Genomic DNA, 13436 nt, shown 5'->3' on the forward strand with positions numbered 1-13436 from the left:
CTTATCTCAGTTCGAGCAACTTCCAGAACTAGGCCATCAGCTAAAAATGATATGATGCAGCCTAAATCTAGCTTTATCTCAGTAGTCAGCTTCCCCTTAAGATGAAATGAAATGTTGTTTAATTGGAAAAAGATTCTTAATTATAAAATTCAGGTGGACTGTCATGGCACCCAACAACACCCATTGTAGGTGCTCCCTCAAGGAGTCCATAATGTCGCGGTGCCAACACAACACCACCATGGTAAATTAGTTTTTAAAATTGTAGAGAGCTCAATGCCTAAGGCATCGCCGACCCTAATGCCTCGGCAGTCTAGGGGGAAAATTCATATTCCCAAAACATACAAATAGACCCCTGGAACCTACTTCAGAACATATGCAAAATCTCTCATGTATATAAAAATATTTCCAAACAATTATAGAAGGGTGTAAATGCAGATATTAAATAGATTACCTTGAATCAAGTCGGGTCAGAACTGGTTGAACTATATATTGACTTTACAGGTATTATAAATGAGATGAGGAATGAATGATGTCGATGATTTGTACATAGCTCTCCCCTCTCTTTGCTTGTCTCAAGCTTTGTTAAATAGTCAGTTGAGCCTCCTCTTCTCATTCCTCATATCATATCTATCTACTCAAGCCCCTTTAAGCCTAAGTTTAACTCAAACCCCTTTAAGCCTAAGTTTACTTCTTATTCAACACCTCCAAATCAACCTACTTCCATTGGTAAATGATGTTTATCCTCAAGTCATTCCCATCACCAATCTTTTAAGGAAGGTTAATTCAATTTTATATACCATTGTAGGTGTAACTAATAGTAAAGAGGTATACAATAAAGAGTAATTTCACCATAAGCAAATTACTTTCTTCACCCATGCTCATAAAATCTTAGTTAACTAAAATGAAAATATTAAATCATCGTAAGTGATGTCGTAAGTGTATTATTAGGGATTTATTGAGTGTTAATGAGAAAATTGGCAAAAAAAAAAAAAAAAAAAAAAAAAACAAGAAGATCCTATGCCTCTTCGTAGATTCAGTATAAATGAGAAACTACCTTGTAATCCTTATTTCGATGAAAAAATCTCACATAAGCGTTAACAGTTGATTAGCTTGTGATGATAGAAGCTATAAAATGAAATGATCAATGCTCTGTTTGGACGTATAAAAAGATCTGAGCATGAGAAAGGTGTACTATAGTTGTGCTCCTTGAAGTCGTAAGTGAGACGAGGCAGTTTTGGAGTGGCAATGCCTACTCAAGAGGCCTCACTCAACATTATAACAAATAGACACACATGTGATTGTTGAAACTAGTTTGTCAATGCAATCTAGTCCAACCATAATTAAATTGTTTGTGATTGCATTGGCCCTTGCTCAAATGCGAGCCATATTTTAACTAGTTGTTACTCATTAATCAAACCATCAATGTATTTAAACTCTATTTAATTGAATCAATTTATGTTGGATCCTAATTCAACCTTTTTTTGTCTCACTATGATTCATAATTTGCATAAATATAATACTTATTCAAATAATAAATTATACTTAAAATCTTGAGATTTTTTTTGTTAGTAGCAAAAATCTTGATAAGAAAAGAAAAGAAAAAAAAGCATTGCAATCACAAGATTAGCAAATTTGTTTTATTGATTTAGAAATTCATCAGAAAAATTACAACCTTACGACTATAAAAAATGAATATATATATTTTTTAATATTTATTTTCTACATAATACTTCGCTTCCCACTACATGCCCAAATTATTAGCTACCTCATACTGATTTAGCATAAGTAGCATGTCATACCAAGGTTTTGTTTGTGATAGCTTTCTTATAGCTTTTTAAAATGGCTTTCTTAATAAAAAATTTCTTGAAAACAATGAAAAAACAGTTTCCAAAAGTTATCCCAAATAAAACCAAGGCTTTGTTTGAGAAAGCTTTAGACCATTGCTTTTTCCTTACTTTCAAGGATTTTTTTTTTGTGTTGCAGCTTTACAAAGCAATAAGAAAACCGTCCCAAACGAAACCTTGGGCACTGATTTCATTCCAAATTAAAATAATAAAGTTATTTTTGATGAATTTAAATTAATTCTAACCAGAAAAAAAACTACTTTTGTCCTCTCCAAAAAAAAAACTCAAATGATTTTCATTGTCCACCAACCGAAACAAAAAGCCAAAACATTTCCGATGAACTGCTTAGTCAGAAAATATATACGTTCCATATAATTCCACTTGGTCGTTATCAAATTTTCCTTGTTTTCTTCAAAAGTTCACCAAAAAAACTATATATTTATTCCATGACGTCAAGCATTGTATGCATAAGTAGTTGTTCCGTATGCTGCTTTGCCTCTAAACTTTGATTTTGATTTGAACATTTATGTTGTTTTCATAACCTCAAATAAGACTTTGGTTTCGTTTGGGGGCGATTTTCTTACTTAAAGCAGTTTTTAGTACAAAAATTATAATTTTTATACTAGAAAGTTTCTTTAAGAAGCATTAAGAAATCCGTCTCAAATAAGGCCTTTATGTTCATGAATAACTGGTATTTCAGCTTGATAAGTTAATCGGCTGAATACTTATGCAAGATTTTTATTCGTTTGTTTATCGAGTCAAGCAAGATAATACTTCGACTTTGTTTGAGACAATTTTTTTACTGCTTTCTACAGCAATTTTCTAACATAAAAAAAATTCTTGAAAGCCGTGAAGAAGCAATGACCAGAAACTATCCCAAATGAAACCTTTAGCTCCATCAAATTTACCTCCATTATATCATGATTGTTCGTCTTTTTGTATTCGACAAAACAAAAAGTTGGAAGCATACGAAGAAAAATAAATGGTTCGAAGTAGACAATAATCTTTTGATGTCATTTTATTCATTAACTTAGAGAGAAACAAAATTATTGTGCAAGATAGGTAATATTATTATTTTGGCCTAACCTAAAAGGTTGAAGTAGAGCTGAAAATGCTGTTCATGTATCATCCTATATTGTTGGTGTTTATGCAGAGTATGGCGTCGTATTCGATGGCCGAAAATGAGCAAAGTGACCGGTGTTATTAAATTTTGTATTGAAACGGAGAGAAAAATTATTTATATCATCCATTCTTACAAAAGTAGTTAAGTAAATTGTTGGTGACATAAGTTCTACGTGGATGACATTTCATCTAACAAATTAATGAATTGATCTTTGAAATAACTTGCACAGATAATGAAAGTATTATAAGATATCACGGTTTAGACTATTAAAGAAAGCATTAATAGAAAATAAATAATAATTTATTACTGGTGTAGATGGTGAAGTCTGATTATATTGAGATGGTAAAGAGGTAATGATATAGACGTAGGTCTTATGCGAGGGTGGGAAGGGGTGTCAATATTTGATCCGACTCAAAATCCGACTTGGACCTTACCCGAAAAATTATGGGTTTGGGTCAACTGGGGTTTGGGGCGGGTCGGATACAAGTCTAGATTTTTGATCCGTTTGTCAAATTTGGTCGAGTCAATTGAAGGCGGGCTTGCTTTGGGTTGTACCCAAACTCAACCCGAAAATCCATTAGACACCCCTCAGAAGCATTTTATGATTGATGACACTTTATGCTGAGACAGATTTGCAAAATTATGAGCAAAACAAATAGAGGTGATATGCATTCACAATGGTTATGGTTGGGCTTGTGTTTGTGTTTCATTACTATATTGTGAGTTTTACAAGTACATGTAATGAGTTTAGTGCAAGAGAATATGGGCCAAGCAAGCTTAAAGTTAATAGACAGGAAAGTAAGAATCTAAAAAAAATCCTCCTTCAAGCTTGGGAGATAGGATTTATAGGTGCAGAGTTAAGTGCTACATTCTCAAACTTGTTGGAATATGCAAAACCAATCTTGAATGAAGATAGTTTAATGAATGTATTGTCACATAGAGACAACAATGATAATCTGTATTGTGCTTTTGAATGGTTGATATATGTTGATTAATGAACCTCCCGATTGTGGTTGATTAAATAAAATTTGATCATTTCAAATTGAAAGTTCATTAGGGAAGTTAAGCCCTTATGAACTAGCCCAAAGTTAATGGTGAGGGAGGGGTGAATTGGTATTTTAAAAAATCTTTAAATCAAAATCAACAAACAAACCAAAATTCACCACAACGAAAATAAAAAGTGTGGAAATTAAATGCAAAAAAACAGTAGTAAAAGCACCAAGAGATTTATAGTGGTTTGGTCAACTCGACCTACGTCCACCCCCCGGAGGTGCCCTCCGGATATTGCATTAAAGACAGTGACTATCATTTTGCTCCTACAGTAAATCGGAGAAACCCTTACAAAAACTCCTTTCTACCGACACCGGCGAGGTAAAGAACCCAACTCCTTTTGCTTGCTCCTGAAGCAGGCAGAGATCCTTGATCGATTGCTGAAGAAGACCTCCCTTGAACCCCCAAGGACGAAGAACGACAATTGGAGAAGACAACTTGGAACCTTGCTTAAAGCGACCTTTAAGAAACCCTCTCTCTCCCTATCATCTTGGCTTTCTCAGGTCAAGACAACAGCAAAAGAACTCGTAAAGGGTAGAACAAGAGCTATTAAATAAAAGAGCTTCAGAATAGCTCATTAATTGTAACTTGCTGACTTTATCATCTAAAACGATCAATGCAATTTAAGCCTAATTATCCGAGACGATCTAAGGCAATCAGAAGGAATTTGTTCATATCGTCCAGGATGATGGTATATCGTTATGGACGATTAGTTCAAATTATAGAATTTCGTCCAGACCATCACAGTGGTTGGGGATTCTAGATGATGTAAAATTGACTTGATCATCCAGGACAATCTCACGATCATCCCTGACGATTAGTTAAAATTCAAGAAAATTGTCCAGAACATTGCCCTGAATAGACATTATCCGATGTACAATCGTTCAGGATTCAACTAAGGTTTTGAACTGATCATCCCAGATGATACTGAGATCATCTAGGATGATGTGATCAAATCAATTAAACCTTAATTGCTTTCCTTAATTACCAGATTAATTTAGGCATAATTGTGTTACATCGTCAGGGATGATCCCCTGGATGATGTCCAAAAACAAATAATACCTAAATAAATCTGGTGGCTGATTCTTTCTGATTTGAGCATATCAACCGAGATAATCAGCTTAATGATGGTTGCCTTAATTAGGATGCCCTAATTAGGGTTTCTATTGTTGAATAGATCATCTAGAACGATTTATAGATCATCCCAGATGATGTTACCAAAAATAGTAAACTCTATGAAACAGTCGGAAATTCCCTCAAGTGTGTGTGTGCAAGATTACTTGGCATCATGAACCATATTTATTAAAAAATCAACTCAAGAAAGAAAAAGGTTTACAAATTGACTCAAACCTAATCTACCCAATCTTGAGCTAGTTCAAATTACAGTCTTGATCATGTAGTCCTGAAATGTTAGTAGGCAAGTAAGTCGTAGTAAAATAGAAGTGTTTGTTATCATCAAAATTCAATTTTTATAAAATAGATATGCAACAATCTCCCCCTTTTTGATGATGGAAAACATAATAAAAAAGTTTCAAGCAGTTTTGGCAATTCAGTGGAAATAGTGTAAGGAAAAGACATAGATTAACTAAGTAAAAGTACAATGCAAAATAGTACAACAGACTAATCCTCCTTTTGACATCACAAAAAGAAGGAGGACAGTAGAACAAAACATGAACTAAACAGTAAAAAAAAAGAGACAAACTACAACAAAAAAATAGCATATAAAAAAATCTAGAAAAACGATGGCCCCTGGTCATTAGAAGGAGGAGGTGGTGGTGGTGGTGGCTGCTGAAAGTGTATGGACAGTGTGGAAAACGTAGGCATCGAAGCGGGCCATGTCCTGGTCGTGTTGCAGCTGCTGATGTGTAATGTAGGGATCAAAGTGGGCTAAGTCCTCAGTGTGTTGTTGCTCCTATTCAGCAATGTAAGTGTCGAAATGGGCTTCCCACGAGTCAAAATGCTCCAACAGCTCATCCAGCTGAGAGTACTTGCGAAGCAGAGCAGGTGCAGGAACAGGTGGGGGAGCTGCCGCCTCCTTAGCTGTCTCAGCTTCCTTGTGCCCCAGGTGGAGATGAGTACTATGAAGAACATGGAAGGAATTGTTGGAATAGAAGGCTGGCTGGAAATTGGGAGGAGTAGGATATTGGAGGTTGTATTTGGTTTCTAAGACATAAGAAATGATATGTCCTAAGGCTAAATTTATCTTACTCCTATGTCCTAGAATCATGAATGGTGGTCAAATGTTCAATGTAATGAAAGATCAGATCGGTAGCATTGAATTCACTATGGGCTAAAATATAAAAGGTGGTGATCGAAAGAAGAGGGGTAATGTGGACACGATCACCAGCCTTTGGAATTATTAAAGTGCAAAGGACATGTTATATGGTCCTAGCATCTTTAATCAAGGTGCAAGTCTCACTCATATGAAAGTGAGCATTTGAGTTGCGAAGAAAATGGTTAGCCGTAGCCCAGTCAAAAGCAAGGTTAGAATACTGGGTATGAAGTTTATCCCATGTGGTGGAAAGCTGTAAAATCTCCGCATAATCCTGATTTATGATCTCGATAGGACATCGATTCACATACGAGCTAATAGAGGTAAAAGTAGAATTCATACAGAGACTTACAAAAAACTCAAAGAGCAACTCGTAATTTAAAGGTACAGCAAGAGTCAGAAGAAAGCATAATGAGGTGTGTGCAAATAAATCTAGTACCATATTAGACAAAATGTTTGGATTGAAGAACCGGAAGACAGTGATTTCGGCCGCCTTATAGCATTGGTAGGTGGCTTGATCATCTGCCTCTAGGAATCGAGGGTCCAGTGTATCCCTTGAGGAACTTCCAAAAGGGTGGTGAGCACGCTTACCTCCGACCATTATCACGAAACAACAAGAAAACATAAAGCAAAAAGCAAGGAGAAAGAGATGGTGTAAAGAAAAAGCTGGAAGGACTCGGTTTAAAAAGAATCGGCCAGACCATCCAGGATGATCGCAAGATAGTCCAGGACAGTCGGGTGCAATAATTATGGCTGGACGATCATATATCGCCCGGGATGATTAGACATAGGCGATCATCCTGAGGCAATAATCTGGACGACCGTTGAAAAAGAAGATCGTCCAGGCCGATTAGGTGGATTGTGCAGGATGATTTTCAATAATGGATCGTACCGCCCAAATTTACAATGTTTAAACACACTGCCACGTGTATCGTCTATGACGAACATGTGGATCATCCGGGACGATTCTCCAATAATGGATTGTACCGATAAAATTTAAGGCTCATTAAACATATTTCTACGTGTATCATCCAGGATAAATAGGTGGATCGTACTGGATGATTAACATTACAGAAAGCATCGTCCAGGATGCAAAAGGGTAGTCCAAGACAATCACAGATGAATGAATCAAATATTGATCATATCAGCAAGGATGATAATTAATTATTTCGAACGATTTAGAGCATAAAGTCAGAACATTCAGCAGATGGGTGTTTTTTGAAGAGAATTGAACCGATCATCCAGGATGATATGTGTATTTTCCGAGACGATGTGATCAAAAGTGGAAAATAGAGGATGGATGGAGATGATTAGAGAAGGCCCAAAAATAATAAAATTAACTGAAAATGATAAATAAAATAAAAAATATATATAAAAACAAACAAAGACAAGTTTTTTTTATCAAGGTATGTTTTTGATCAAAGCATGAATATGACAGTCTCCATGTGATTAATTTTAAAAAATTGTAAGTCAATGAGTTAACAACGTCAAAATTTTGAAAAAGCGGTAAAGTATTCGATCATGTTAACCCTTAGCTAGGACTTCTTTTAGGAAAAAATGTTCTTTTGAAATCAAAAGACCTAACTCAGAAAAACTAATTGGATAAGGAAAAGAGATCCGTTCAAGACTTGGTTTCAGAAAAATATCTTATAGAATAATGAATGAAAGTAATTTGTCACAATCTCAAAATTTGAAATCAAGCCTTTGAAAATCTCAAGTGATACATGAATTTTTCTAAGATTTAATAGTTATGGAAAGAGAGGAGAGCTTGCTTTTGATGGGCTCATTTTATGCCCCTTGTCTATTAAATGGCGCACTTTGCACATCTTTTTAATTTTTTATACACGTTGTGTATATTTTTCAATTTGACATCATTGCACATCTTTTGTTTTTGGCATCATTGGCCACTTTTCCTTTTTAATTTTTGCAAGCTAAATTCTCTTTCAAAAACTATTAAAATATTCTTAGCTGTGAGTATATCTTCTAGATATTAGATAAGAAAAACCCACTCACTAATATAGGGAAGAACAAACAACAAAATAGAATAAAAAATCATATGAGAGGTGCAATAACAGGATAACGAGAAATCTTGAAGTAACATAAAAAATTTGATCATTATAAACATAAGCTAGATTACTGTAGCAAGGTAAAAAAGATCTCAATTGCAAAGTCTAGTTGTTAATTTGAGATAAATTTTTATTTAGAAAAGAATATTACACCACTAAAATAGGTTAGAGAAAGAGACACAATCAATGGTGTTTTCATCCTTTAATATATTAAGAGATGTAGAACATTGACTACAAAAATTTAAAAATAAAAACAAGCCATAAAATATCAATTTTAATAGTGATCATAATAACAAAAACATGCTAAATTAACAAAAGTAAAATACGAATAAGCAAGTAGAAAATTGAACCAACAAATTCTAAAAAGTAGTAGAAAAATAATAAATAGAGAAGAAAGTAAAAGAAACTAACAACAAGTAGTAGATCAGAAAAAAATTATGTTACTCAGAATTGATTAAGCAGCAGAATTATGCAATTAAGAGTCGTGAGCCTCCACTGTCCAAGTACCAAATGCTCTCATGAGGCCTTTTGTGAGAGCAAGCCTGCAAAATCATCAAACATTAGATTTAGGAACCCAAATAGGTTTGGATCCCTTCTTATGAAAAGAAGAATTCAATGCATGAGTGTTGTGTTGTGAATGATGCAATTTGGGTCTCCACACCTAATATGTACTACGGTGAATGGTACAAGTGTGTGCTATATGTCCGAACATGCCACATGAAAAACATTTAACACCAGGAAAAGAGTTTATTAATCAGTTCAGGTTATAATACCTCTTCCTAAGTTTTAGCTTTAGATCCAATGTGGGTGTCGTTTAATTTTTCTAAAGTGCATTTAATTCAGCTTTAAACCTCAAGTTAGCACTTTCTAAAGAAGCATTATCAACTCTCAAATTATGCTCCCTCTGTTTAGATTTATCAATGTATCTTAAAATTAGATTCAAGTGAGGTGTAGGATGCTTTTAATGAATCATGTTCAATAACCAATCTAGAGTATTTTTAATTCAATTCATCATACTGATCAAGCAAAGACATATGATTGCTATCAATTTGGAGGTGATCTTTACTCAAAATTTCATGCTCTTTTTATAAATTCAAGAACACCAATTTCAAACTAGCATGAGTTTTCTTAAATTTTCTATATAATGCATGAATTTTCTCACAAATTTCATGTAATTGATTATAGGTTGGTTAACATACCTCTTATTGGTCAGATTGTTCAAGATGATTATCAGCCATCAAGCACAAGTTTGTGGTTTCTTCCTCTACCTCAGTCTCAGAGGAGTCGGATGCAGATTCTGCCCAAAACACCTTTTAGACTCGCTTCTTATCCTTCCTAAACTTAGGTTTCTCCTCACTCTTTTGTTTGCTTGAGTGATCATTGAGTGTAGGATAATCAGCTTTGACATGCCCAGGCTTCCTGCATTCAAAACAAATAACATTAGAAGAACCTTTCAAATTTTTGCTCTTTTCCAACTCTGATGATGCATGTGGCTTTTCCTTAGAAAGTTTTTAAACTGCCTAGTGATGAAGGCAACATCATTGTTGGAAAAGAGCAAAAATTTGAGTAAATCTCGTATAAATTTTATTAACCTTTTCAAAAGTTGTGAGTTCTCTTCCTAAGGCATGCAATGATGTAACAATTTGAGTAAATCTTGTATACATATGAGAAATTGATTCATGAGGTTCCATACAAAAAGTTCATAATCATGCAAAAGAATATTAAATCAAGATTGCTTGACTTCATTGGTTCCTTCATAAGTGATACACAATTTATCCCAAATCTCTTTACCAGTAGAGCAAGTTGAAACACGCATGTAATCTTCAGATTTTAAAGCACAGAAATATATTTCAAACATTTTACATTAAATTGTGCAAAATCCTTATCATCAAGAGTTCATTCAGTAAAAGGAAGTGGAATAGTAAAATCATTAAGTTTACTAGTCTGAGGTGTATAACCATCCTTAAAAAGCATCCACATGCAATAGTCAATCGATTGCAAAAATGTAGACATGCAAGTTTTTCAAAAATTAAAAGGAATATTGTCAAACAAAGGTGGTCGGGTAATAGAATACCCTTCCACAGTATTATAATTATCAGAGTTAGCCATGGATTAAAATTTAAAAAAGTTTTCAAACTTTGTTTTTATGAATCCCGCTCTGATACCATTTGAAAGTTCATTAGGGATGTTAAGCCCTCATGAACTAGCCCAAACCTGATCAAGGGGGGGGGGGGGTGAATTGATATTTAAAAATTCTTTAAATCAAAATCAACAAATTAAACTGAAATTCACCATAAAAAAAATAAAGAGTTCGGAAATTAAATGCGAAAAAATAGAAGTAAAGCACAAAGAGAATTATAGTGGTTTGGTCAACTCGACCTACATCCACTCCCCGGAGGTAAACTCTGGGTATTGCACTAAACCCATTGATTCTCCTTTTTCTCCCACAGCAAGGCGGAGAAGTTTTTATAAAAACTCCTTTCCACCGACACCGGCGAGGCAGAGAACCTGAGTTCTTTTGCTTCCTCCTAAAGCAGGCAGAGAACCTTGATCAATTGCTGAAGAAGGCCTCCCTTGAACCCCCAAGGATGAAGGATGACAATTGAAGAAGACAAATTGGAACCTTTCTTGGAGCAACCTTTGTGAAACCCTCTCATAAACTCCCCCTCACAAGTTCCTCCTGAAAGTTTGTTAGGGATGTTAGGCCCTATGAACTAGTCACGAGGCTAACCAAGAGGGTGGGTGAATTGATATTTTAAAAAATTCTTTAAAACCAAGAACAAATATCACAAACCAAAGTCATCACAGAAAATAAGTGCAAAAAATTAAAGTGCAGAAGCAGTAAAAAAGAACACAAGGGTTTATAGTGGCTCGGTCAACTTGACCTACGTCCACTCCCGAGAGGCGCCCTTCGAGTATTGCACTACCAACGTGACTCTCCTTTAGCCCCCATAGCTAGGCGGAGAAACCTATACAAAACACCTCCTTTTTGCCACCCCCGGCAAGACAGAGAACCCGAGTCCTTTTGCTTCCTCCTGAAGAAGGCAGAGAACCTCGATCAATCGTTGAAGCTTACCTCTCCCAACCCTTCCAAGGACAAGAGACTCTAGGGAAAAAGTGGAACAATGCTTGGAGCAACCCTTGTGAACTCCCTCCCAAGCTCCCCCTCACGAGATCCTCTCTCTCTCTCTCTCTCTCTCTCTCTCTCTCTCTCTCTCCTTTAGGTTTTTCAGGTCAAGTCAGTAGCCAAAAGATGTTCAAAAACATTTAACATGAGCTCTTAAATAGAAGAGCTTCAAAGGAGCTCAATTAATACAAGTTGCTGACTTTATCGTCCAGGACAATAAAAATATCATCTTGTACGATTAGTTTAAAACACAGATGATCGGCCAGAAAACCGCTCTGAAAATGAACTGGATGATTGAAAATTGGCTTGATCATCCAGACCGATCTCACGATCATCCCGGACAATCAGTTCAAATCAAAGGAAAATCGTCCAGAGCATCGCCCTGATTTTGTGCTAGCTGATATTTATCGTCTAAGAGCAACTAAGGGTTTTTGAATATATCATCCCGATCGATCCCACGATTATCCAAGATGATGTGATTGTATAAATTTATTCATAATTAATTCTTTGATTGCCAGATCAATTTAGGCATAATTGTGCCATATCGTTCAGGCCGATCTCACGATCATCCTGGCCGATTTTCAAAAATACAGAATACCTAAATTAATTATGGCGGCTATTTATTTCTGTTTTGAGCCTATTGTCATGTTCGATAAATGTATCGTCCAGGACGATCAGTTAATTACGGCTACCTTAACTAAGAAATCATGATTAGAACTTCTATTTTGAATCTCGATTGTCCAGGCTGATGTAAATATCATCTGAGATGATGTTGGTAAAAATCGAAATTTTTAATCTCTCAAGTGTGTGTGTGTAGGGTTACTTAACATCAGTCACTTCAAACTATTACAATTGAATCAAGAAAGGGAAAAAAATACAGACTGACTCAGACTTAGTCTACCCAATCTTGAGCTGGTTCCGATTACTTCCTGATTTCGAGGTCCTGAAATGTTAGTAGAAACAGACAGTCAAAGTGTTTGCTAACATCAAAATCACAATCCATGAAATCAAATTTGCAAAAATCTCCCCCTTTTTTATGATGGCAAACACTTTGACAATTATTTAAAAATAGTAGTGTAAACCATGGAATCGAAAGTGTAAGCATACAAAGGACTCCTCTCCCCCTTTTAACATCTCAAAAAGGAGGAGGAAACTAAGAAACAAAGTAAAAAAAAAAAAACATTTTTTTTAACCAAGGCATTAACATGATGTAGTAGTCCATGTGATTGGTTTTAAAAAATTTGTAAGCTAATGAATCAACATCAGAAAAATCCATAAAATAGTATAATATCCGATCATGGTTACCCTTAGCTCGGACTTTCTTTTAGGGTAGAATCTTATTTGGAAATCAATGATCTAACTCAAAAGTTCAATTGGATATGAGAAAAAAAGATTCATTCATCACTTAGTTTTAGAAAAAATATCTTGTAGAATAATGTACCAAAGTAAATTTATCACAATCACAAAACACTCGAAATCAAGCCTTTGATACATGAAATCTTCTAAGTTTTAAAAGATTTGAAAGGAGAAGAGAGCTTGCTTTTGGTGGGCTCATTTTATGCCTCTTGTCAATTGATTGGTGCTTTGCGCATCTTTTGCTTTTTGATATATATATATATATATATATATTTTCAATTTGGTGTCATTGCGCATCTTTTATTGGCATCATTGGCCAAACTTTTTTTATTTTTGCAAGCTCTATTATCTTTTACAATCTCTTAAAAAAAGGATCCTTAGTTGTGAGTATATATTCTAGATATTAGAGAATAGAAGCTCTCTCTCTAACATAGAGAAGAATTATCCACAAAACAGAATCAATAACCAATGACAAGAGTAACGAGGAATCTTGAGGTGACAAAAATACTTTAATCATTATAAATACAAGATAGATTTGCTTTAGCAAGGTTAGAAAAGATCTTAATTTCATACACAATCATTAAATTGAAATAGATTT

Source organism: Dendrobium catenatum, unplaced genomic scaffold (assembly GCF_001605985.2).
Source record: "Dendrobium catenatum unplaced genomic scaffold, ASM160598v2 fragScaff_scaffold_905, whole genome shotgun sequence".
NCBI lineage: Eukaryota > Viridiplantae > Streptophyta > Magnoliopsida > Asparagales > Orchidaceae > Dendrobium > Dendrobium catenatum.